The sequence below is a fragment of the Cervus elaphus genome, chromosome 17, assembly GCF_910594005.1.
Source record: "Cervus elaphus chromosome 17, mCerEla1.1, whole genome shotgun sequence".
Taxonomy (NCBI): domain Eukaryota; kingdom Metazoa; phylum Chordata; class Mammalia; order Artiodactyla; family Cervidae; genus Cervus; species Cervus elaphus.
In genome coordinates this window covers 38,547,523-38,574,777 of record NC_057831.1, presented here as the reverse complement: position 1 = coordinate 38,574,777, position 27,255 = coordinate 38,547,523, and positions in this window count along the sequence as shown.

Here is a 27,255-nt window from a genome sequence, read left to right as displayed (position 1 = left end):
TAAGTGACCGTCCAAAAGCCTCCATACCTACACTGAAACCAACCACCACCCAAGAGCCAATAAGTTTTAGAGCAAGACATACCACGCAAATTCTCCAGCAACACAGGAACATAGCCCCGAATGTCAACATACAGGCTGCCCAAGGTCACACCTAACACATAGACCCATCTCAAAACTCATTACTGGGCACTCCATTGCTCTCCAAAGAGAAGAAATCAAGTTCCACGCACCAGTACACTGACACAAGCTTCCCTAACCGGGAAACCTTGACAAGCCAATCGTCTAACCCCACCCACTGGGTAAATCCTCCACAATAAAAAGGAACCACAGACCTCCAGAATACAGAAAGCCCACTCCAGACACAGCAATCTAAACAAGATGAAAAGGCAAAGAAATACCCAACAGGTAAAGGAACATGAAAAATGCCCACCAAGTCAAACAAAAGAGGAGGAGATAGGGAATCTACCTGAAAAAGAATTTAGAATAATGATAATAAAAATGATCCAAAATCTTGAAAACAAAATGGAGTTACAGATAAATAGCCTGGAAACAAAGATTGAAAAGATACAAGAATTGTTTAATAAAGACCTAGAAGAAATAAAAAAGAGTCAATTAAAAATGAACAATGCAATGAATGAGATCAAAAACACTTTGGAGGGAACCAAGAGTAGAATAACGGAGGCAGAAGATAGGATAAGTGAGGTAGAAGATAAAATGGTGGAAATAAATGAAGCAGAGAGGAAAAAAGGATCAAAAGAAATGAGGACAACCTCAGGGACCTCTGGGACACTGTGAAACGCCCCAACATTCGAATCATAGGAGTTCCAGAAGAAGAAGACAAAAAGAAAGGCCATGAAAAAATACTCGAGGAGATAATAGCTGAAAACTTCCCTAAAATGGGGAAGGAAATAGCCACCCAAGTCCAAGAAACCCAGAGAGTCCCAAACAGGATAAACCCAAGGCGAAACACCCCAAGACACATATTAATCAAACTAACAAAGATCAAACACAAAGAACAAATATTAAAAGCAGCAAGGGAAAAACAACAAATAACACACAAAGGGATTCCCATAAGGATAACAGCTGATCTATCAATAGAAACCCTCCAGGCCAGAAGGGAATGGCAGGACGTCCTGAAAGTAATGAAAGAGAATAACCTACAACCTAGATTACTGTATCCAGCAAGGATCTCATTCAGATATGAAGGAGAACTCAAAAGCTTTACAGATAAGCAAAAGCTGAGAGAATTCAGCACCACCAAACCAGCTCTTCAACAAATGCTAAAGGATCTTCTCTAGACAGGAAATGCAGAAAGGTTGTATAAACGTGAACCCAAAACAACAAAGTAAATGGCAACGGGACCACACCTATCAATAATTACCTTAAATGTAAATGGGTTGAATGCCCCAACCAAAAGACAAAGATTGGCTGAATGGATACAAAAACAAGACCCCCATATATGCTGTCTACAAGAGACCCACCTCAAAACAAGAGACACGTACAGACTAAAAGTGAAGGGCTGGAAAAAAATATTTCATGCAAATGGAGACCAAAAGAAAGCAGGAGTCGCAATACTCATATCAGATAAAATAGACTTTCAAATAAAAGCTGTGAAAAGAGACAAAGAAGGACACTACATAATGATCAAAGGATCAATCCAAGAAGAAGAAATAACAATTATAAATATATATGCACCCAACATAGGAGCACCGCAATATGTACGGCAAACACTAACGAGTATGAAAGAGGAAATTAATAGTAACACAATAATAGTGGGAGACTTTAATACCCCACTCACAACTATGGATAGATCAACTAAACAGAAAATTAACAAGGAAACACAAACTTTAAATGACACAATGGATCAGCTAGACCTAATTGATATCTATAGGACATTTCACCCCAAAACAATCAACTTCACCTTTTTCTCAAGTGCACACGGAACCTTCTCCAGTATAGATCACATCCTGGGCCATAAATCTAGTCTTGGAAAATTCAAAAATATTGAAATCATTCCAGTCATCTTTTCTGACCACAGTGCAGTAAGATTAGATCTCAATTACAGGAAAAAAATTGTTAAAAATTCAAACACCTGGAAGCTAAATAACACACTTCTGAATAACCAACAAATCATAGAAGAAATCAAAAAAGAAATCAAAATATGTATAGAAATGAATGAAAATGAAAACACAAGAACCCAAAACCTATGGGACACTGTAAAAGCAGTGCTAAGGGGAAGGTTCATAGCATTACAGGCTTACATCAAGAAACAAGAAAAAAGCCAAATAAATAACCTAACTCTACACCTAAAGCAATTAGAGAAGAAATGAAGAACCCCAGGGTTAGCAGAAGGAAAGAAATCTTAAAAATTAAGGCAGAAATAAATGCAATAGAAACTAAAGAGACCATAGCAAAAATCAACAAAGCTAAAAGCTGGTTTTTTGAAAAAATAAACAAAATTGACAAACCATTAGCAAGACTCATTAAGAAACAAAGAGAGAAGAACCAAATTAACAAAATTAGAAATGAAAATGGAGAGATCACAACAGACAACACTGAAATACAAAGGATCATAAGAGACTACTACCAGCAGCTCTATGCCAATAAAATGGACAACTTGGATGAAATGGACAAATTCTTAGAAAAGTATAACTTTCCAAAACTGAACCAGGAAGAAATAGAAGATCTTAACAGACCCATCACAAGCAAGGAAATCGAAACTGTCATCAAAAATCTTCCAGCAAACAAAAGCCCAGGACCAGATGGCTTCACAGCTGAATTCTACCAAAAATTTAGAGAAGAGCTAACACCTACCTTACTCAAACTCTTCCAGAAAATTGCAGATGAAGGTAAGCTTCCAAACTCATTCTATGAGGCCACCATCACCCTAATTCCAAAATCAGACAAAGATGCCACAAAAAAAGAAAACTACAGGCCAATATCACTGATGAACATAGATGCAAAAATCCTTAACAAAATTCTAGCAAACAGAATCCAACAACATATTAAAAAAATCATACACCACGACCAAGTGGGCTTTATCCCAGGAATGCAAGGATTCTTCAATATCCGCAAATCAATCAATGTAATACACCACATTAACAAATTGAAAGATAAAAACCATATGATTATCTCAATAGAGGCAGAGAAAGCCTTTGACAAAATTCAACACTCATTTATGATTAAAACTCTCCAAAAAGCAGGAATAGAAGGAACATACCTCAACATAATAAAAGCTATATATGACAAACCCACAGCAAGCATCATCCTCAATGGTGAAAAATTGAAAGCATTTCCCCTGAAATCAGGAACAAGACAAGGGTGCCCACTCTCACCACTACTGTTCAACATAGTGTTGGAAGTTTTGGCCACAGCAACCAGAGCAGAAAAAGAAGTAAAAGGAATCCAGATAGGAAAAGAAGAAGTTAAACTCTCACTGTTTGCAGATGACATGATCCTCTACATAGAAAACCCTAAAGACTCTACCAGAAAATTACTAGAACTAATCAATGAATACAGTAAAGTTGCAGGATATAAAATTAACACACAGAAATCCCTTGCATTCCTATATACTAACAATGAAAAAACAGAAAGAGAAATTAAGGAAACAATACCATTCACCATTGCAACAAAAAGAATAAAATACTTAGGAGTATATCTACCTAAAGAAACAAAAGACCTATACATAGAAAACTATAAAACACTGATGAAAGAAATCAAAGAGGACACAAACAGATGGAGAAACATACCATGCTCATAGATTGGAAGAATCAATATTGTCAAAATGGCTATTCTACCCAAAGCAATCTATAGATTCAATGCAATCCCTATCAAGCTACCAACGGTATTTTTCACAGAACTAGACCAAAGAATTTCACAATTTGTATGGAAATACAAAAAACCTTGAATAGCCAAAGTAATCTTGAAAAAGAAGAATGGAACTGGAGGAATCAACCTGCCTGACTTCAGACTCTACTACAAAGCCACAGTCATCAAGACAGTATGGTACTGGCACAAAGACAGAAATATAGACCAATGGAACAGAATAGAAAGCCCAGAGATAAATCCACGAACCTATGGACACCTTATCTTTGACAAAGGAGGCAAGGATATACAATGGAAAAAAGACAACCTCTTTAACAAGTGGTGCTGGGAAAACTGGTCAACCACTTGTAAAAGAATGAAACTAGAACACTTTCTAACACCATACACAAAAATAAACTCAAAATGGATTAAAGATATAAATGTAAGACCAGAAACTATAAAACTCCTAGAGGAGAACATAGGCAAAACACTCTCCGACATAAATCACAGCAAGATCCTCTATGACCCACCTCCCAGAATATTGGAAATAAAAGCAAAACTAAACAAATGGGATCTAATGAAACTTAAAAGCTTTTGCACTACAAAGGAAACTATAAGTAAGGTGAAAAGACAGCCGTCAGATTGGGAGAAAATAATAGCAAATGAAGAAATAGACAAAGGATTAATCTCAAAAATATACAAGCAACTCCTGCAGCTCAATTCCAGAAAAATAAATGACCCAATCAAAAAATGGGCCAGAGAACTAAACAGACATTTCTCCAAAGAAGACATACAGATGGCTAACAAACACATGAAAAGGTGCTCAACATCACTCATTATTAGAGAAATGCAAATCAAAACCACAATGAGGTACCATTACACACCAGTCAGGATGGCTGCTATCCAAAAGTCTACAAGCAATAAATGCTGGAGAGGGTGTGGAGAAAAGGGAACCCTCTTACACTGTTGGTGGGAATGCAAACTAGTACAGCCACTATGGAAAACAGTGTGGAGATTCCTTAAAAAACTGGAAATAGAACTGCCATATGACCCAGCAATACCACTTCTGGGCATACACACTGAGGAAACCAGATCTGAAAGAGACACGTGCACCCCAATGTTCATCGCAGCACTGTTTATAATAGCCAGGACATGGAAGCAACCTAGATGCCCATCAGCAGATGAATGGATGGGGACGCTGTGGTACATGTACACCATGGAATATTACTCAGCCGTCAAAAAGAATTCATTTGAACCAGTCCTAATGAGATGGATGAAACTGGAGCCCATTATACAGAGTGAAGTAAGCCAGAAAGATAAAGAACATTACAGCATACTGACACATATATATGGAATTTAGAAAGATGGTAACGATGACCCTATATGCAAAACAGAAAAAGAGACACAGAAATACAGAACAGACTTTTGAACTCTGTGGGAGAAGGTGAGGGTGGGATATTTCAAAAGAACAGCATGTATACTATCTATGGTGAAACAGATCACCAGCCCAGGTGGGATGCATGAGACAAGTGCTCGAACCTGGTGCACTGGGAGGACCCAGAGGAATCGGGTGGAGAGGGAGGTGGGAGGGGGGATCGGGATGGGGAATAAGTGTAAATCTATGGCTGATTCATATCAATGTATGACAAAACCCACTGAAATGTTGTGAAGTAATTAGCCTCCAACTAATAAAAAAATTAAAAAAAAAAAAAAAACTCAATATTCAAAAAACGAAGATCATAGCATTTGGTCCCATCACTTCATGGCAAATAGATGGGAGAATAGTGGAAGCAGTAACAGACTTTATTTTCTTGGGCTCCAAAATCACTGTGGATGGTGACTGCAGCTATGAAATTAAAGACACTTGCTTCTTGGAAGAAAAGCCATGACAGATCTAGACAGCGTATTCAAAAGCAGAGACATCACTTTGCCAACAAAGGTCCATACAGTCAAAGCTATAATTTTTCCAGGAGTCATGTATATATAGATGTGAGAGTTGGACCATAAAGTAGCCTGAATGTTGAAGAATTGATGCTTTTGAATTGTGGTGCTGGAGAAGACTCATGAGGGTTCCTTGGACAGCAAGGAGATCCAACCTGTCCATCCTAAAGGAAATCAATCCTGAATATTCATTGGAAGGATTGATGCTAAAGCTAAAACCCCAGTATTTTGGCCACCTGGTGTGAAGAGCTGACTCACTGGAAAAGACCCTGATGCTGGGAAAGATGAAGGGAAAAGAGGAAGAGAGCAGCAGAGGATGAGATGGCTAGATAGCATCACCAACTCAATGGACATGAGTTTGAGCGAACCCTGAGCCTAGAGTGCCACAGTTCACGGGGTTGCAGAGAGTCAGACGTGACTTGGCAACTGAACAACAACATAGGGGTTAAGGCAACAGTTCTGGTCCAGGATCAATCTTATTGGCCATATTGTCATTTGCCAGGGTGCCCACACTTTCCTTTACTTATTATTGATGACAGAAAGTCCATGATTTTGATTATGTGCTTGTTCAAAGTAGTCTCTGAGGTCTGAGTCTTCATTAAACTATTTCTAGGGAAGGATTTGCCACCTTCTAATATGTACTTCCTACTGCTGATCATCTGCTTTAGTTATTAACAAAAATGTCTTTTGGATCAGTATTCTACTTCAATAATCTCAGTTAGCTATATTATTTCAATCTTTTTTTACCTTCTGGCATCATTAATATTAGTATACCTGCTATGGTTAGAAGAAGGATGCTTTAATATTTTTTACCAAGTAAAGTTACTTCCTGCTGGAAGCCTAAGTGGAGAATAAATCTACCATTGCACAGATTCCTGAGCAGTGTGATGCTTCTTCCGTAAGATTTGTCACTCTTCCTCCTGGTGCTAAAACAGCTAAGGGGCATCATCATTTAAGAAGTCCATTTCTCAATATAATTCCAGTCTTATCTAAACAAGCCTCATTTCACTCTATCCTCCTCTCTTTTTCTTCCCTTTCTTGCTCAGTGTACCATAAAGACTTCTTGAAGGCACAGAGAAGAAAAGGAAAAGGGGTAAAATAGGGGGAATGGGAAGAAAGAAAGAAGGAGGGAATGAGGGAAGTTGGATACAGCTCTTATTTTGTCATTCATCGTGATAATATTTTCATATAAATAATTCCATCTAATCTTTGTTAAATGGGTATGATTTCCTCCTTTTTACAGAATAAAAGACAGACTGGGGCAGGCTGAATGAATTATTCAGAGTTATAATGAGAGTAATGGCTCCATAGATGTTTCTACAAGTTTTCTTTCAAAGTAAGCTATGTTTTGAATTGTTTTCATTGTGTGTGTTGTTCTGCTGCTGACTTTAGTTTATTTCAGGCAATTATCATATGTGATGAGGTTATGTACATTTAAAAAATTCTTATTAAATTCCAAGAAGAAAATGTGTTAAAATTACCCCCAAAATTGATCTACACAGTTTGTTAATTTCTAAGGAAGAAAGTATTCACTGTCCTGCAGCATAATGAATGTCCCATCTGCAATAACTTAACTTTAATAAGTGCATAATGCTTCTAATATTTTCTTATCTCAAGGTTAAAAGTCATCATCAGAGTCTTCTATTCTGCATGTATTATCAGATGCTTACTACACAATGCCACCTGTTTAAAGTTGTCTCCTGTGGCTAGAGCTAAAACCCAGAAAACAAGACAACAAAGCAAAAGATATCATGTTGCCATTAAGTTTGTTCCAAGAAAGAATTCATAAGAATATATTGTTGATAATTTCTCAATGTTATATTTCCAGCAAAAAAAAAAAGAAATCAGTTGTTATAACTTAAGGAAACAAAAATGCCTTCACTGAAAAAGCTGGCTTCTCTGTTGAACTGGTATTTATAATCCAGTAATTGTCAAGGGGAGCAATGAGTAAGAATAGAGAAAACTACTTTAGACCAAGAAAATAGACAAGACTCCCTCTGCCATTCCTAACCAACCTAAAAGGAGGAAGAGGCAAGGACAACGGAATTTTCTGGCATCCAAAGCTAGAAAAATCCTGCACCCCAATTATTGAAAGGATATGTGTTATAGTCACAAAGTACTCAGGCTCTGGGCTCAAGTCTGCCTGAATTCCAGCAAAGCTTCTGCCTCTGCATGTTACTAAACACTTTCTGGTTATTTCTCTTTTGTTTCTTGTTTCCTCATTTGTATAGTGACAGAATTGGTAGTGCCTACTGACAATATGGTTTTGAGCATTAAAAAGACATACATATATTGAGTTGACCAAAAAGTTCATTTAGGTTTTCCATAAGATGTTATAGTTAATGTAGAATAGCACCTGGCATTTAATAAGCTCAGTAAATGTAATTGTTGGTTGGCACTATTACTAATTAGCAAAAGTAATTCATCATAGCAAAGCAGTGCCATGTTTGGGATCTAGAGCCAGACAGCTGGGTTCAAATCCTAGTTCTATCACTAACTAGATGTGTAACCTTGAGAAATGTATAATCTTAAATTCTCTATACTTCAGGTTTCTCATCTGTAACATGAGAATAATACTAATAAGTATTTAACAGGGCATTTATGAATATTAAGTAAGTTAATATTTGTAAAGTGCTTAGAATAATGCCTGGAATATAAGTGCTTATTATATTCAAAAAATAAATAATTCAAACTAGATTCACCTTGCACCATCCAAAGGAAGTCTGTTCCAACCAACAGATCCAGTTGCTAGTATGCTTAAGACTGTTCCTTGTATATATACATTCTTTAGGAAAGGACTTAAGACCCAGAAAAATCTTTTTTAAATTTCCAAAGCAAAGGGTTTTATTTTAACCCTACTCAACTTTACTCCAGCTCCAAACAGCATATATAATTTCCAGAGATGCTCTATCTGATACAGTTCCTTTTCAGTTCCTTGTCTCCATGTAATAATTATCACCTAATTTCCCTCTACATGAAAATGGACTTTTAGACTCCCTGAATTCATTCCTGAAACAAGGCCAAACATTAATTCACATGCAATCTTCTCCTAGTTTGAAAAATTCTTCTTTTTCAATTAGAGGAATTTGGCTATATAAAGGGAAAATCCAAAAAATAAAGGTGAAAATGAAAGGGAATCAAATCTTTTAAAACTCATCTTACACTCTCTTTCTATAAAAAGCATCCAGTAATTCCCTAGGATAACAGAGGTGATCTCCTGGTGACAGCATAATATTGGGGAAATTTTTCATTGTTAAGCAATTCCATTTTTTTATAATTAGATATGATGCAGTAACAAATAAACCAAATTCCAATGGTTTAACACAGCAAAGTTTTCCTTCTCACTCAAGTCACAATCAAATAAAAGCTGGGTGACTCTCTTGGGTAGCTCACATCTAATCAATGACTCAGGGATCCAGGTATCTCCAAACATGAGGGTTTATAACCATATGATCATGTGATCACATCATCACATGATCAGACATGTGAACTATAAAGACAAAACTATATTTTAAGATATCTGCCAACATTTCATTAGCCATAACTAGTCACATAGTCCCAACTCTATAGTTAGGAAGCTGAGATATATAGTTTTCCTGAGTTTCATGGAACAGAAATGGGATCGCTGAACATCTACTCAATCTCTGCCACAGTAGTTGCTTGCTAACTCTAGTTCTGAGATCCTTAAGGAGACAGAGCTTTCTTATCAATTCTATCAGCATATTACCACCAATAATTGCAGGAGCCAATAATTGTTTATTAAATAAATTCATGAAAAATACCACCCCTACTTGTATTCCTGTCCTTCCGGTGAGTTTACTGGGCTGTTTCTTGCCATTTGTTTGTTGGTTTGTTGATTCAGTGGAAGAGAGAACTCCCTTCTAATTACAGCCTTCTCAACCGCTCTGCCTGGGACAAAGGCTGTGGCCTCATCCCTTGGCTATTCCATAAAACAGGCCTGGAGTAAATTGTGGAAGTCAACTCAGACACAAAGCAAAAGTTAGATGATGTAGGGCAGAGTGAAACATCTGCAGTTTATGAGAACATGGGCTAAGAACAAAGAATAAAGTACTGTTAGATATCAGACCAAAGATGACAACATTCTGATTAGGTAAATAGTACAGGTGATAAAATCATCCTGATGTCAAAAGAAGGAAGGAATGAAAGGAAAGATGTAGGACATTTAGCTAGAAGAAGGACATAATCTGGTTAAAATTACTTTATAAATGTGGTCTTTCCCAGGGTGACTCCAGGCATGCTTGAATTAATCTCTAAACCAGAACATAAGCATATCTGATATGCTTTGAGAGAGGCAGTAACTCTCCTTGTTCAGCAGAACTTTTTTCTTGTTCTGCTTAATCTCAGAAAAGATGATGTGAAGCACTCACTGCTGCATATCTTCCATCTGAGACCACTACTTTAAATTACATATCTACCATAGATCCAGTCCTGTGCCCAAGAGTGTGAGATTAAAACAAAGTCTGATGTAGTCTGTGTCCCAAGTATTTTGTCAGTTCATCACTGGATGATATCAATAGCTAGGCCACTTGAACCAGAATTGTTGTTATTGTTGTTGTTCAGTCACTAAGTCATGTCTGAATTTTTGTGACCCCATGAACTGCAGCATGCCAGACTTCCCTGTCCCTCACTATCTCCCTGAGTTGTTTTGTGTTTTTTTTGAACCAAAATACGTATAATCAACTGTGTGTATATGTCAGGATGCGTTCCTTAATCTTTCTGAATCTCAGTGTCCTAATCAACAAAATGAGAAAACTGAATTAAATGGTGTCTAAATGCCCTGCTCAGTCCAAAGTTCTAGGATACTATTCTCTGTGTTTGATAACAGCATGATTGAAAGCTTCCGAATCATGTTCAGGTACAAGAGGAACAAAAGAGCTTATTCAATCTGAGCAAATGAAAAGAATCTCTACTAAGGATATTGAAATCCATGCCTGTCTTTTGGTGGTTCATTTCTGACCTCTTCTTCAAAAGTTATCATCTCCTTCAAAACAACAAATAAATGATCCTTCCCCAGGACATGGAAGCTGCATTTACAAAGTCTTAAGTGGTTGGTTTCTAAAGGTGTGAGGTCACCTAGTGTTTTGTACCATTCGTGACGTCCTGAGCTCCAATGAGGTGATTCAGTTACCACTCTCCTTTGTGAAACTATACCGTATTATGTGTTAGGCCTTCTCTTCCATCATGAAAATGTTTACAAATACGAGTTGCTTTCAATCCTCACAAGAAGAAGAATGGAATGGCCAAAAAAGACCATAATCTTTGGGATCAAGCAGACCTAGATTTGAACCCCCAGCCTTCTGCTTACTAGCTTTGACTCCTGGGACAAATTATTTAACATTTCTGAGATTTAAGTTTTAAATTTGCATAAACAAAACACAGATTTGCCAGAATTTTTCTGAAAGAATATACATGGGGCATATCTAACAGTTTCAATAGATGCTCAAAGAATGGCCATGGGGTTTGTTTGTGATTGTTAAGGGAGACAAACCTGTGCCAAAGATTGGAGATTTAAATTAACCAAGTCTGAATCCATGCAGCTGCCATGCCATAGACTTTGAAAGAACATCTGGGAATTCCCTGATGGTTCAGTGTTTAGGACTCAGGGTTTTCACTGCCTTTGTCCGGGTTCAATCTCTGGTATGGGAATGAATTAGGGTCCCACAAGCTGTGTAGTGTGGCTGAAACAAAAAGAAAAGAAAGTACAGATGCTTGATTCTTTCCATTTTCTGTCATCTTCACCCCTCAGTGATCTTTCATTCAATGATTCTATTGGACAACCTTGAATTTTTATTCTGGATCAGTTTTGGAGGGATGCTAGGGGCAGTTTATCATAGAATCTAGCCATATGAATTTTATTAAACTAAATAAAGATCATGACTTGCTCAAGATGATCTGGTTGCTTTGGGAATGGGGTCTTCTTACTCAGCACCCAGTTCTCTTTGCCTAAGTAGTGAAGTGAAAGTCGCTCAGTCATGTCTGACTCTTTGCAACCCCATGAATAGTCCATGGAGTTCTCCAGGCCAGAATACTGAAGTGGGTAGCCATTCCCTTCTCCAGGGGATCTTCCCAACCCAGGGGTCAAACCCAGGTCTCCCACATTGCAGGAGGATTCTTTACCAGCTGAGCCACAAGGGAAGCCCTAAGTACAGGATAAATATTAGTGACGCTTTGTCACATTATCGGAGAAGGCAATGGCACCCACTCCAGTACTCTTGCCTGGAAAATACCATGGACGGAGGAGCCTGGTAGGCTGCAGTCCATGGTGTCGCTGAGTTGGACATGACTGAGCAACTTCACTTTCACTTTTCACTTTCATGCACTGGAGAAGGAAATGGCAACCCACTCTAGTGTTATTGCTTGGAGAATCCCAGGGATGGGGGAGCCTGGTGGGTGCTCATCTATGGGGTCGCGCAGAGTTGGACACGACTGAAGTGACTCAGCAGCAGCAGCAGCAGTCACATTATAAATGATTTGATCACAATATTGCTTTTGATAGAAACTTTCCAACCCTTACACATTATCTCTATTTTGTAATAATTTGCATGTTTCCATTTTAAAGAACATAATAATGATCACTTAACAATGATTTTTTTAAGTTTGAATGATATGCAACCTCAGAAAAAAATCTAAAAGATGTGTCAATTTGTAGAGAGATAAGTTCCATAAAGTTCCATAAAAACTATTTTTACATGTTTCCTAAAGTTGATAACATAAGAATATAGGTCTTTTTTCATAATAACAAATAAATTTCCCAAATGCAGAACTTAAGAAGTCTCCCTGAATCTACTGCTTCTCTGTTCAGCTATTCATATTCTTGACCTAAGCAATACAACCTGACAGTCAATGAGAATAGTTCTTACCAGCTTATTATTAGTCAAAGAAACCGACCGCCAATAATAAGGCATTCCTTAACATGAAAAGCTTTACCAAAGACTGGAGCCAAAGTTTCTTCCAAAGCAGCCGGAACATACACCTTAATAAAGCTATGCACTCACTCTTTTTACAAAGTCAAGGGTATAGCTTTGCATGGTCTACACTTGTCACCGCTGCCTTTTGCCTCAGGGTAGAGAGAACAAGTCTGCCAAAGACAAATTATAAAATGTAGTCTGACTGTAGAAAACAATGTCAAAATCAGGGACAAGTGAATATAAAATCTATGGATTTCTTCAAGACCCACTTTTCCTCAAATGGTTATAAAAACTATTGTGAACTCTTTAGAAACTAAACCTGGTATGAGGAGGCAACGCAGATAAGATTAACATTAACACTGAAAGTAACCCCTATCATCAAATATCTTGCGATCTAAGGGAAAAGAAGGCAACAGTAGGGTGGAACAAAATTAATACTCCCAGAGTTTTCTTTCCAAGTCAACTAAACAGGAGTCTCTTTCTCTGCTAAATTTCTTTCCATCTTCACCTTCAATGGGTAATCTTTTTTTGCCAGGGGGACTCTCTTGGATTTTGTGTTTCAATGATCATGCATGAATGTGATACACTGGGTAAGGATATGAGTATGTAATCTAAGATTGGATAGGAATTCTTCAAGAATGCTTAGATGAAAAAGAGGGGCAGGAGCAGCTGGGTATGTGAGAGAAGTAGATGAAAGAAAGATTAAATGATTCTGAGAGTACCTCCAAGCCTCCTTATGGGGATTGAAATATGCAATTAGGAATCAGATTTTCTTTGAAATGTCCTTTGTTGCTGAATCATGCTTCTTTGATCACATTGCCACTCTGAGAAAGAGCTAGATGAGTGTGGCACTTTACTAGTTACCCAGAAAATTGGCTAAAGACTTTCAAGGTAATAAGAAGTGTGTTTAATTTATCAATCAGAAATCTCTGACTGGATGCTTTTGGTGTGCTGTACTTCTAGAGAAAGACATTGAAATAAATAAACATAGACAAGATGAATTCATACATGACATCAGGCATTGTTGTGTTTATGGATACTTTACATCCATAAACTCAGCTAATCTTCCCCCAAACCTTAAAATGAAGATACCATTATTTCCATTTTGTAAATGAGTTAGCTGAGGCATAGAATCCCAAATTACACAGCTAGTAAATGAGGAGGCAGAATATGAATGCAGGCATTCAGTCTCCTGGGCCTGAATCATTCATAATTACTCTGCCTTACTGATTATAGATAAAGATCTTCTTAAAGATTTTATATCTGTCTTGTTATTCAGGTTGTAGATATAGAATCAGGAAGTTAGGAGGCCAGTTAAAGAGCATGAGAGAAAGCAAAGCATTATGGGCATGCCTACTTGCTCAGTCATGTCTGACTCTACAACTCCATAGACTGTAGCCTGCCTGGTTTCTCTGTCCAATAGGATTTTCCAGGCAAGAATATTGGAGGGGGTTGCCATTTCCTACTTCAAGGAATCTTCCCGAGCCAGGGATCGAACACCTGTCTCCTGCACCTTCTGCATTGGCAGGTGGATTCTTTACCACTGTGCCACCTGGGGAGCCCAAAGCATCATGACAGAAGGTAGGGAATAAAGAGGAAAGGATTTGAGATGAAATTCTGGTTCTTCCCCTTGCTAACTGTGTGATCTCAGTCAAGTCACTAAATCTCTGGGTCCAAGTCTCCTTAAATTTTACATGGCATTGACAAGAGTACTATTTCAAAAGATTTTTGTCAAAATTAGAAGAATTAATGCCCAGTGCTCCACATTTAGCACAGCCCTAACATCTCCCACACAGAAGCCAAACATTCTGAGATCCCTTTTGCCACTCTTGCTCTAGCCGAACAACTCTAGCATGTGTAAAAATAGTGTTCAAGGTAAAACAATATGTTCAGTGATATGGATCACCCAATATACAAGGCTGTGTGCTGTAACCATGGAGATGGTTTTATATTTTATCTTTGGCAGATATCGTTTTCTAAAAGCCTTTCCATGAGGTCTACATTCCTGACTAGTGCTGAAGGCAGCTTTCCTTTTGCTCATTCAATTAATTTCAACAGCTTTTATTGAGCACTCCCCTCCTCTCTATCCTCCTGGTTCCAGCTCTCATTGTTTCTAGATGGCTTTTTTTTTCAGCCTCCTCCTACCTTGTTCCACTGTTTCTTGTCTCCAACTCTCCACCCCAAATTTATGCCACTCTTCTACACTTCTACCAGCGCTAACTTTATGATAAGCACAATCCAACCAGATAGATTCTTCCCTAGAATATTCCAGAAGCTCCTCAAATTTCCCAAGGTAAATTTACATTTCTTAGTTTGCCACACACAAGCCTCTGTGAACTGTCTTTTGCTTTCCTCTCTAGATTCACTTTGAACCATCCTCCTAATCTGCAGATTGACCTCACTGTGTCTACTACTGACAATTCTATCTCCTTCATTCCTGGTTCTTACCTGTTGCATTGCCTCTCTCTGCTTCGGATGTACAGCTACATCTTTGGATGATGCTCTTCTTCCTGACACTCCTTCAATACTTCACCAAAGTTCCCATACTTGAAAACCTTCTTTTCATCTATCAAGACCCAGCATTAGGATAGACTCTAGGATAACCATGTTGACATCTGGTTTCCTAGATATGGGCATATTCCCAAGTGCTAAACTCAATCACTACACTTGATGAATTGACCTGTGACATTTTTGAGGACAGAAACTGTGTTTTTCATCTCTTATTTTCAGATCAAGTTTGGCACATAGTAGACATTAAATAGAAGGCATTCTTCAGTGCTGAATGAATGAACAAGTGGATGAAACTCAACTAAACTCATTCAAAATATGTACATTCTCATGGAAATACATAAACTCACCCTCATGATGTTCCTCCAAAAGGTAGGAACCATAGCATGTGTTTTCTTGCTACAGAGTGAAGAAAAATGGTGAACTATTCTTGTTTACCAAAACATCTATAAGCCAACCTCTGATTTATGCCAGTGATTACAATGGTAAAAAGGGTGTTAATTTCACTCATATAAGATTATAGGAGACTGTGAGCAACCACAACCTGTCTCTGCTAGGTAGTTATATTAGAAAAGAATTTGTTGGAAAATTTAAAATTTTTCTCTATGAAATTTGAATGTTGACACATTCATTTAAAAATAATTTGCTTTAAAGAATAAATTTATGAATTTATAAGTGTTAATAATTTTATGTACTTTTTTGGACCTTTGATTTTTATTACCTTCCCCCACCCGCGTGTTTGCAGTTCTACACAATGCAGGGATCGATACCATGCCAACGGTAGCATATGTGCTGCTAAATCCAACATATGGGGAGAGGTGAAAGAGGAACTTTAAAAATGATCAATTTATCATTCTTAGCATTTTTCAAGATACGAGTCCTGGCACTTCATTTTTCAAGCCCCACATTAAAAAGCATGCCTACCAAGCTATATCTGTAAGTGTTAAGGGGACACATAAAGGATTAAATATGGTAGGGTGAATTATTTGCCCAGGAGTTTAACTGAACTCAATTGTGATGACTTGGGTAAAGAAGAACAGATGAAGCAAGGGAGAAGTGGATGGAAGACAGGCAACAGTGCCAGGCTGGGGTCTCAGAGTGATGAAGCTAATCCACATAGGACTTCCTCTGTGCTCTCATCAGCCTCACTGTCCATATCCAACAAGTTCAGTCCCTCGTGACCACATGTTCCTGCAAACTACTAATCTGGCTTTAGGAGCCCTGCACTGCCACTGGCTTTAAAATTGGAAGCCTTGTTTGCTGATACACTGTCAAGGATCTTGCTATACCCCATGTTAATTTAATTAAGGGTTTTAATGAAGCAGAAAATTAATCAAAAGGTTGTCAGAAGAATATGTCAAAATCAGTCTTTACCAATGTCAACATATTGTTTCACGATCCTTCTGCTGTTTCTGGCAGTTTCCCTTATGAATACTGCATGGAATAGAAACCTTCATAAAAGGACAAAAAGGAAGTCCATTTTCCTTGTCTCTGAAAATGGTAGTGTAAGGTTTATTTCCTTCCAGGCTAATAGTGAGGAATAAGTTACAGTATCTTAAAGAACTGAAGGACAAAAAAAAAAAAAGAACTGAAGGACATGGAAGGATTTCTAATAAGTTCAAGTGATGCTAGTTATCCTCTTTCTCTGGAAAGAAAGCCTTTAAGGATACCCAAACTTACTTTGCTAAAAGGGTTGGGACCTCTTTTCTGTGCCATGGCTTGTACTTACTTGTCAAACTGAACAATTTTAATTATGGTCTTTCTTTAATAGAGAGGGTATCGTCCAATAATTTATACAACCCCCATTTCAGAATTAACAATGAATCTTCACAAATACTTAACATTTTCAGTTTCTTTTAAAAATTTTACCCATTCTACAAAGAACACAGTAGTCTCTCCTTGTAGCTTTAATTTGCATTTCCCTAATGACAAATAGGTTAAGAAGCTTTTCATGTGGTTATTTTATATCTGTATGCCTTTTGTGGTGTCTGTTTTCTTATTATTGAAATTTTATAATTCTTCATATATTCCGGGAAAAAATGCAATTGATGAAATGTGGCATTTGAAAATACTTTTTCCCACTCTGTGACTTGTTAAGTCATTATTTTAACACTGTTTTTATGGGAGCATAGAAATAAATCAAATATAAAGATATTTTATGTCACACTTTTGTTGCCTCATCTAAGCAATCATTTGCTTAATTTAAGGTCCAAAGAATTTCCCCTAAGTTTTATTCTACAAGGTAAATAATTTTCAGTTCAGCCGCTCAGTCATGTCTGTCTCATTGTGACCCCATGGACTGTAGCATGCCAGGCTTCCCTGTCCATCACCAACTCCCAGAGCTTATTCAACCTCAAACTCATGTTCATTGAGTCGGTGATGCCATCCAACCATCTCAGCCTCTGTCATCTCCTCCTCCTCCCGCCTTCATTCTTTCCCAGCATCAGGGTCTTTTCAAATGAGTCAGCTCTTCGCATGAGGTGAACAAAGTATTGGAGTTTCAGCTTCAGCATCAGTCCTTTCAATGAATGTTCAGAACTCATTTCCTTTAGGATGGACTGGTTGGATCTCCTTGTTGTCCAAAGAACTCTCAAGAGTCTTCTCCAACACCACAGTTCAAAAGCATCAATTCTTCAGCATTCAGAATTCTTTACAGTCCAACTTTCACATCCATACATGACTACTGGAAAAACCATAGCTTTGACTAGACAGACCTTTGTTGGCAAAGTAGTGTCTCTGCTTTTGAATATGCAGTCTAGGTTGGTCATAACTTTTCTTCCAAGGAGCAAGTGTCTTTTAATTTAATGGCTGCAGTCACCATCTGCAGTGATTTTGGAGACCAAGAAAATAGTCTGTCACTGTTTCCATTGTTTTCCCACCTATTTGCCATGAAGGGATGGGACCAGATGCCATGATCTTAGTTTTCTGAATGTTGAGTTTTAAGCCAACTTTTTCACTCTCCTCTTTCACTTTCATCAAGAGGCTCTTAAGTTCTTCTTCACTTTCGGCCATAAGGCTGGTGCCATCTGCATATCTGAGATTATTGATATTTCTCCTGGCGATCTTGATTCCAGTTTGTGCTTCATCCAGTCCAGCGTTTCTCATGACGTATCTGCCTATAAGTTAAACAAGCAGGATGACAATATACAGCCTTGACATACTCCTTTCCTGATTCAGAACCAGTCTGTTATTCCATGTCCAGTTCTAACTGTTGCTTCCTGACCTGCAAATAGATTTCTCAGGAGGTAGATCAGTTGGTCTGGTATTCCCATCTCTTGAAGAATTTTCCACAGTTTGTTGTGATCCACACAGTCAAAAGCTTTGGCATTGTCAATAAAACAAAAGTAGATGTTTTTCTGGAACTCTCTCACTTTTTTGATGATCCAACGGATGTTGGCAATTTGATCTCTGGTTCCTCTGCCTTTTCTAAATCCAGCTTGAACATCGGGAAGTTTATGGTTCATGCACTGTTGAAGCCTGGCTTGGAGAATTTTGAGCATTACTTTAATAGTGTGTGAGATGAGTACAATTGTGTGGTACTTTGAGCATTCTTTGGCATTGCCTTTCTTTGGGATTGGAATGAAAACTGATCCTTGCCAGTGTTGTGGCCACTGCTGAGTTTTCCCAATTTGCTCTGCAGCACTTTCACAGCATCGTCTTTTAGGTTTTGAAATAGTTCAACTGGAATTCCATCACCTCCACTAGCTTTGTTCGTAGTGATGCTTCCTAAGGCCCACTTGACTTCACATTCCAGGATGTCTGGCTCTAGGTGTGAGTGATCACACCATTGTGATTACATGGATCTTGAAGCTCTTTTTTGCATAGTTCTTCTGGTAAAGAATCCACCTGCAATGTGGGAGACCTGGGTTTGATCCCTGGGTTGGGAAGATCCCCTAGAGAAGGAAAAGGCTACCCACTCCAGTATTCTGGCCTGGAGAATTCCATGGACTATATAGTCCACGGGGTCGCAAAGAGCCAGACACGACTGAACGACTTTCACTTTGTTCACTTTCTGTGTATTCTTGCCACTTCTTCTTAACATCTTTTGCTTCTATTAAGTCCATACCATTTCTGTCCTTTATTGTGCCTACTTTGCATGAAATGTTCCCTTGGCATCTTCAATTTTCTTGAGGAATATCTAGTCTTTCCCATTCTATTGTTTTCCTCTATTTCTTTACATTGATCCTGAGGACACCTTTCTTATCTCTCCTTGCTATTCTTTGGAACTCTACATTCAAATAGATATCTTTCCTTTTCTCCTTTGCCTTTAGCTTCTCTTCTTTTCTCAGCTATTTGTAAGGCCTCCTCAGAGAACCATTTTGCTTTTATGCATTTCTTTTTCTTTGGGATGGTGTTGATCTCTATCTCCTGTACAATGTCAAAAACCTGCGTCCATAGTTCTTCGGCACTCTGTCTGTCAGATCTTATCCCTTGAATCTATTTGTCACTTCCACTGTATAATCATAAGGGATTTGATTTAGGTCATACCTGAATGGTCTAGTGATTTTCCTTACTTTCTTCAATTTAAGTCTGAATTTGGCAATAAGGAGTTCATGATCTGAGCCATAGTAGTTCCTGGTCTTGTTTTTGCTGACTGTATAGAGTGTCTCCATCTTTGCCTGCAAAGAATATAATCAATCTGTTTTCAGTATTGACCATCTGGTGATGTCCATGTGTAGAGTCTTCTATTGTGTTCTTGGAGGAGGGTGTTTGCTATGACCAGTGCATTCTCTTGGCAAAACTCTATTAGCCTTTGCCCTGCTTCATTCTGTACTCAAAGGTCAAATTTGCCTGGTACTCCAGGTATTTCTTGACTTCTTACTTTTGCATTCCAGTCCCCTATAATGAAAAGGACATCTTTTTTTGGATGTTAGTTCTAGAAGGTCTTGTAGATCTTCATAGAACTGTTCAACTTCAGCTTTTTCAGCATTACTGGTTGGGGCATAGACTTGGGTTATTGTGGTATCATGGACTTCCCTGGTGGCTCAGATGGTAAAGCGTCTGCCTACAATGTGGGAGACTCAGGTTCGATCCCTGGGTTGGGAAGATCCTCTGGAGAAGGAAATGGCAACCCACTCCAGTACTCTTGCCTGGAAAATTCCATGGATGGAGGAGCGCTGTAGGCTACAGTCCATGGGATCGCAAAGAGTCGGAAATGACTAAGCAACTGCACTTTCTTTTTGCACTTTCTATTGTGGTATTGAATGGTTTGCCTTGGAAATGAACAGAGGTCATTCTGTCATTTTTGAGATTGCATCCAAGTACTGTATTTTGGACTCTTTTGTTGACTATGATGGCTACTCCATTTCTTCTAACGGATTCTTGCCCACAGTAGTAGATATAATGGTCATCTGAGTTAAATTCACCCATTCCAGTCCATTTTAGTTCGCAGATTCCTAAAATGTCAATGTTCACTCTTACCATCTCCTGTTTGACCACTTCCAATTTGCCTTGAGTCATGGACCTAACATTCCAGGTTCCTATGCAATATTGCTTTTACAGCACCAGATTTACTTCCATCACCAGTCACATCCACAACTGGGTGTTGCTTTTGCTTTGGCTCTGTCTCTTCATTCTTTCTGGAGTTATTTCTCCACTGATTTCCAGTAGCATATTGCACCTACTGATCTGGGGAGTTCATCTTTCAGTGTCCTATCTTTTTATCTTTTCATACTGTTCATGGAGTTTTCAAGGCAAGAATACTGAAGTGGTTTGCCATGCCCTTCTCCAGTGGGCCACATTTTGTCAGAACTCTCCACCATGACCTATTTATCTTAGGTGACCCTACACAGCATGGCTCATAGTTTCATTGAGTTAGACAAGGCCATGGTCCATGTGATCAGACTGGTTAGTTTTCTGTGATTGTGGTTTTCATTCTGTCTGCCCTCTGATGGAGAAGGTTGAGAGGCTTATGGAAGCTTCCTGATGTGAGAGACTGACTGAGAGGTAAACTGGGTCTTGTTCTGATGGGCAGGGCCATGCTCAGTAAATCTGTAATTTAATTTTCTGTTGATGGGCAGGGCTGTGTTCCCTCTCTGTTATTTGACCTGAGTCCAAACTACCATGGAGATGATGAAGATCATGTTATATTATTTTTCTGCATTTTTAATGATCATAAGGGTTTTTTTTTTAATCTCTTGATTTGAATTATACTGACTGATTTTAGAATACTGAACCAGTATTATATTCTTGGGTTTAACAAAACCTGGTCATGATATATTATTCCCTCTATTTTGTTAAACTTTTAAAATTTTTGGCATATGCTGTGTTCATGAGAAATACAGTAAAAGTTTTCTTTTCTCATAATATCTTTACATACTTTTGGCAACAGGATGAAGATAGCCTCCTAGAATGTGTTAAGAAATGTTCTCTTCTCTTAATTTTTCCAGAATACCTTATATAGATTTTCTATTATTTCTTAATTGAATGTTTAGTTAAATTCACTCATGAAGCCACTGTGGATTGAGCTTTCTTTCAGAGAAGGTTTTAACAACCGTTTCCTAAATATAGGAATATTCAGTTCTGTCAAATTCTGTTCAAGTAAGCTTGAATAGGTGTGTCTTTTAAAGAATTTGATTATTTCATCTAAGTGATAAAAATTATTTGGATAAGTTTAATAATAATCCTTAATTATACCTTTAATGTTCTGAGTGTTTATACTATTATCTCCTCTCTCATTTTTCTGATTGTTTATATCAATATCCCCCCTCTCATTTTCCTCATGTCTCTTTTTTCTTAATCAGTTTAGCTAGAGTTTATCAATTTTATAGATCTTCCCAAAGAACTATCATTTAGTTTCAGTGAGTTTTTTTCTCTATTTTTCTCACTTCTACTTTATTTACGCTCTTACATTTCTTCTTTCTTTTTTCTACTCATTTTTTAGTTTATTTTGCTCTTTATAAGGTAAAATCATAATGCAGAAGCTTTCATCACTGATTTGAGACTTTCTCACATAGATGTTTACTGCTATGCTTCTGCTAAGTCACTTCAGTCATGTCCGACTCTGTGCGACCCTGTAGACGGCAGCCCACCAGGCTCCGCCGTCCCTGGGAATCTCCAGGCAAGAATACTGGAGTGGGCTGCCATTAAATATCCCTGTAATCATTGCTTTATCTGCATTCCTTAAATTTTGAAATGTTGGGACTTCTTTTCATTCAGTCTAAATTAATTATAATTTTGCTTGTGAGTTACTTAAAAGTGTGTTAGTTTTTAAATACTTGAGGGTTTTCCAGAAATTTGTGCTATTGATTTGTAAAGTCCATGTGGTCAGAATGAATGCTCTATGTGACTTGAATATTTTTACATTTATTCAAATTGGGTTTCCAGTCCATTATATATTCTATCTTGGTAAATGTTCCATGTATACTTGAAAAGAATGCATATTCTGCTTTTGTGGGTGTGATATTCTTAAATGTCAGTATGATCAAGTTGTTGATAGTGATGATAAAATCTATATGCTTGCTGATTTGCAGCAATCAATCATTGAGGAGTATTGAAATCTCCACTATACTGATGAATTTGATTATTTCTTCTTATAGTTTATCAGTTTTTGTTTCATGCATTTTGAAGCTTTGTTAACAAGCACAATATGCTAAGCATATTTATGTTCTCACTATGTTTAGCATATGTATGTCCTTCTGAAAATTTGACCTTTTTATGTTTATTAAACTGAGCTCTTAATCTCTGGTCATTCTTGCTTTAAATGTACTTAGTCAAACACTGGCTTCCCTCATAGCTCAGTTGAAAAAGAACCTGCCTGCGGTGCAAAAGACCCTGGTTCGATTCCTGGGTCAGGAAGATCCACTGGAGAAGGAACAGGCTACCCACTCCAGTATTCTTGGTTGTGGCTTAGCTGGTATAGAAGCTGCCTGCAATGCGAGACCCCTGGGTTTGATCCCTGGGTTGGGAAGAGCTCCTGGAGAAGGGAACAGCTAACACTTAAGTCAAATACTAAGCAGCTTTCTTTTGATTAGGTTAGCCTGATATATCTTGTTTCCATCATTATTCTTTTAGCCTATTTGTGTCTTTACATTTAGGGCTTCCCAGTGGGCACTAGTGGTAAAGAACCCACTTGTCAATGCAGGAGACATAAGAGACTCAGGTTCAATCCCTGAGTCAGGAAGATCTGCTGGAGGAGGGCATGGCAACCCACTCCAGTATTCTCGCCTGGAGAATCCCACGGATAGAGGAGCCTGGTGGGCTATAGCCCATGGAGTCACAAAGAGTCAGACATGACTGAAGCCACTTAGTATGCACCACATACATCTTTACATTTATAGTGTATATATTACAGGCAGTATACACTGGGTCTTGCATTTTATTGAATCTGAAATTTTCCCTTTTAAGATTTAGTTCATTTAATGTGATTATTGATATAATTGTATTTAAATCTAAAATCTTGAAGTCTATTTTTTTATTTGTCCCACCTATTCTCCATCCACTCTTTTTCCTTTGTATCCTATTAAATATATACATTTTTATGATTCCATTTTTTCTCCTTCTTGGCACACACAGGCTTTTCATTAGTACTTTAGTGCTTTATTATACAAATTTAACTTAAATGTGACTTCAAATAATATTGCATAACTTCATATATAGTAATACAACTTTACAACACTGTATTTCCATTTCTCCTTCAGTTTTTCTCACTTTGTAAATTTGTCATACATTTTACTTTTACATTTGTTACAAATCCCCCAATACATCATAATGATTTTTCCTTCAAATGGTTGGTTATCTTTTGGAGTGATTTAAAATATAAGAAAATGCAGTGTATTTACAACATATTTACCATTTTGGGGCTCCTTGCTATATTTTGTAAATATAGATTTCTGTTGATATTATTTTTCTTCTGCCTCAAAGATTTTCTTGCCTTTTTTTAAACTGAAGTATAATTGATGTACAATATAACATGTTACAGTTGAACAACTTTTAAAGGTTATACTCTAATTATAGTTATTATGAAATACTATATGCATTTCCTGTGTTGTGCAATATATCCTTGTTGCTTATTTTATACATAATAGATTGTCACTTTTAATATTTCCCTTCTTCTCTTCCCTATCCTCATCGGTAATCACTAATTCTCTGTATCTGTGAGTCTGTTTCTTTGTTATATTCACTACCTTGCTGTATATTTTAGATGCCACATAAGTGGTATCATACAGGATTTGTCTTTCTCTGACATTTCACTTATCATAATACTTTCCAACTCCATCCATGTTGTTGCAAATGGCAAAATTTCCTCCTTTTTGCCTCATGCAAAGAGTTGACTCATTGGAAAAGACCCTGATGCTGGGTGGGATTGGAGGCAGGAGGAGAAAGGGACGACAGAGGATGAGATGGCTGGATGGCATCACCAACTCAATGGACATGAGTTTGAGTAAACTCCGGGAGTTGGTGATGGACAGGGAGGCCTGGCGTGCTGTGATTCATGGGGTTGCAAAGAGTCGGACATAACTGAGCAACTGAACTGACTGACTGGTATTCCATCATGTATATATTCACCACATCTTCTTTATTCATTCATTGTTGAGGGACACTTAGATTGTTTCCATGTCTTAGCAATTGTAAATGATAATAATAATAATCATACACTGGTGTGCATGTATCTTTTCAAATTAATGATTTTTTTCTCTTGAGCTAAATATCCAGGAGAGGAATTGCTGGACTGTATGGCAGTTCTGTTTTTCTTAGTTTTTTTGCGAAACTTCGGTACTGCTTTTTACAGTGGCTGTACCAATTTACATTCCCGCCAAAGTATACGAAGCTTCCCTTTTCTTCACATACTCACCAACATTTGTTATTTGTGTTCTTTTTGCTAACAGCCATTCTGGCTGGTGTGAGGTAACATCTCATTCTGATTTTGATTTTCATTTCCTGATGATTAGTGACGTTAAGCATCTTTTCATGTGCCTGTTGGCCATCTGATGTCTACTTTGGGAAAATGTCATCCTGATCTTCTTCCCAAATTTTATAATTGGGTTGCTAGTTTTATTTTGTTTTTTTATGTTGAATTGGATGAGCTGTTTGTATATTTTGGGTATTAAACCCTTATCAGTCACATTTCTAAATATTTTCTCCCATACTGTAGGTTGTCTTTTCATTTTGCAGTGGTGTCCTTTGCTGTGCAAAAGTCTTTAAGTTTAACTAGGTCCCTTTGTTTAGTTTTGCTTTTATTTCCTTTGCTTTAGGAAATGGACACCCCAAAATACTATTCTTATGATTTTCATCAAAGAGTTCTGCCTATGTTTCTTTATAAGAATTTTAATAGCTTCTAGTAGTACATTTAGATTTTTAATCTGTTTTGAGTTTATTTTTATATATGGTATTAGAGAATATTTTGTTTTCAATTTTTTACATGTAGTTGGCCAGTTTCCCCAGCATACTTATTGAAGAGACTGTCTTTTCTCCATTGTATATTTTTGCCTCTTTTGTCATAGATTAGTTGATTATAAGTATGTGAGTTTATTTCTGGGTTCTCTATTTCTTTTTTCATTGGTCTATATATCAGTCTTTGTGCCAGTACCATACTGTTTTCATTACTGTAGCTTTATAGTATAGTCTGAAGTCAGGACACATGATTCCTCCAGCTGTATTCTTCTTCCTCAAGATTATTCTGGCTATTCGGATATTTTCTGCTTCCATATAAATTTTAAAATTTGTTCTACTTCTGTGAAAAAAATGTCATCAGTACTTTGATAGGGATTGCATTGAATCTGTAGATTACCTTTGGTAGTAGTCATTCTAACAATATTAATTCTTCCAACCCAAGAATATATTATATCTTTCCCTGGGTTTCTGTTACCTTCAATTTCTTTCATCAGTATCTTACAGCTTTCCAACTACAGGTCTTTTACATACTTAAGTAGGTTTTTTCCTAGGTATTTTATTCTTTTGGATACAATGTAAAAGATTTTCTTCACTATTTCTCTGTAATATGAGACTGCCGCTGATGAGTTCTTCTGCTTTTCATATGTCTGGGAAAATAGCCCTCTTTTTGCCATTTCTTTTGAAACATACTTTCCCTGGGTAAGAATTCTAGATTAGTAGTTTTCTTTTTTCTTTCAATACTGAAAGAGGTTGCGCCACTGCCTTTGTGCCAGTATTGTTACCTCTGCAGAATCTGCTGCTTTTCTTAGTTGTTCTTCTGTACATAATATCTTTTTCTCTAGCTGCTTTAAGACTTTCTCTTTATCACTAGTTCCAAGCAATTTGATTATCATTTTGGAAGCCGGACTTCATGAATTTTTCATTGCTGGGGATAAACATTCTGTTATGTCATTTTTTTCTCATTCTTAAGGTTTTTTCTGGGATACAATCAAGTTACCTTTAAATTATTTGATCCTTTCAAACCTTGCTTTCCATCTTATTTAGCAATGTTAGAGAAGCCTTTAATCTAGGGTTAATTTTCCCATCCCTTTTGATATCTTAATGTCTAAGAACTGCCCAGTGTCCTGGGCCCTGAGAAGTTTCCTCCTTCAGTCATCAAAGGCTTGTGGCATCAGACTTGAAGCACAATCACAGCACAGATTAAATTTATACACAGAGGCAAGGCATCAATAATAAAGTTCTTAAAACCCAGCAAGAAGTCTACTCCTGCAATGGCCTATTTCTCAGGCTATGGTGATGGAATGTATTCAGAAATCTAATCTATCCATTTCTGGAACTTCCCACAACACATTCCTGGTAGCACTATCCTTGGTCCATCAGCCTCAGCACTTTAGGAGACTTGACTCTAAGGAGTTCAAGTTTCTAATCTTTACTTTCCCATATCTTGTCTTTTCATGCTTCTGCTCTCTTTCTTATCAACCTCACAATACCAAAAGCCATATATTTCTCCCCCAATGAAACTTACTGGCCTCCCAGATACAGACACAAAAGATCCTGCTGCTCTCTGTAGGGCCAAGGAAGGATGGAACCAGGGGAAGTACCTATCTATTCTCCCAGGAACTGGAAGGTGGCTGTGTTTTCATTCTTAAATAAGTGAACAAAAGTAGAAGTTGTGGATCTGCTAAATCTTGTATACAATAGATACATGTTCCAAAGGGACATTCTTTTCTGAGTAACCAAC